We start from the raw sequence: 1535 nt of genomic DNA, 5'->3' as shown, positions 1-1535 counted from the left end.
CCAATGTTTCATTTCCTTGGTGTTATTTCAGTGTAAGGTTGATTTCCCATCAAAGCGGTTCACTTTTGCCACCCTGTACTAAAAATTGACTGCACCACATACTTGACTGCTGACCTTTGTACAAAAACACGTCAGAAGAATCACCACGTGGCTTATCACTGAGGTCAGGTGAACTTCTGACCTCATGTGGCAGAATGAATCAGTCAAATGTCTGTTGAATCACAACATCCCTAGTAGATAGCATTTCAAAACCCTGCTGAAAAAACAGCTAAAACCAGCCTAGGCTGGTTGGCTGGTCTTAGCTGGTTTAAGATGGAAGTAGCAGATTTTAGCTGGTCTCCCAGGCTGGCCAAGCTGGTCAGGCTGGTTTAAGCTGGTGGTCTCCCAGCCTGAAGTGGCCAGAACCCCTCTAAAGCCAGCCGACCAGCCTGGGAAGTAGGGGGTTAATGGCTTAAAATGAGTTCTTTTGGCACACAAAAGTATTGTATCACTTTAGAAGACATGGAATATAGTGCATGAGATGTATTAGCCACTCCAGAGAGAACAGTACATGTCACTTTTGCCAAGCAGATGCTAAAGCAGGTGATCTTCTTCCATATAAGCCATATTCTAGGGACCAGAACCTTTGTGAAAAGTAGTACACTGTAGCATACTTTTAAAAAGAGTATTTGTTACGGAAATAATCTACTTCAAATATACCCTGCTGAAAAAAAAACAGCTAATACCAGCCTAGGCTGGTTGGCTGGTCTTAGCTGGTTTAAGCTGGAAGTGGCTGGTTTTAGCTGGTCTCCCAGGCTGGTCAGGCTGGTTTTAGCTGGTGGTTTCCCAGCCTGACCAGCTAAGACCAGCCTGGCCAGGCTGAAAAAGTGGACAAAACCCCTCTAAAACCAGCCTGCCTTCCAGCTATGACCAGCTAAAACCAGGCTGGTTTACCAGCTAAAACCAGCCAACCAGCCCAGGGTAGTGTAAAGTTTAGGCCTACTGCTGAATGTATTGACAAAGATATAGCGATGGTAAACTCAAATATTCTTGAATGTGATTTCTATTAAAACTTGTATGTCATTTTTTAAAATATATTTGTAATTAGACATTTGTTAGATATATTAACCTTATATGTAATGTCGAATAACGCTACTGTTACTCTCAAATAGACTTCAAGTGAATAGCAACATGCTAACATGCTAAACAACACTTAAAACAGGCTAGCATTTGTGAACAGGTGACATTTGCACTATTTGAAAATAGTTTTTACATGTGTTAAGACTTGTATGCCTTAATACAGTGTTTTGCAACAGTATTCATACCCCTTCATTTTCACATTTTGTTATGTTGCAGTCTTATGTTGAACTGCTTTAAATTACTTTTATGATACATAAACACTACATAAACACATACACTATGATGACAAAGAAAAAAAATGGTTTCTAACATATTTGCTAATTTATTAAAAATACAAAACTTAAACAATTCCATTGCGTAAGTTTTAATACCTGTATCTGGGACAGCTGAAATTTAGCTCAGGAGCATTTATATTG

Source organism: Garra rufa, chromosome 14 (genome assembly GCF_049309525.1).
Source record: "Garra rufa chromosome 14, GarRuf1.0, whole genome shotgun sequence".
Classification (NCBI taxonomy): Eukaryota; Metazoa; Chordata; class Actinopteri; order Cypriniformes; family Cyprinidae; genus Garra; species Garra rufa.
The sequence above is the reverse complement of the archived record's forward strand: the minus strand, read 5'-3'. Positions refer to the sequence as shown.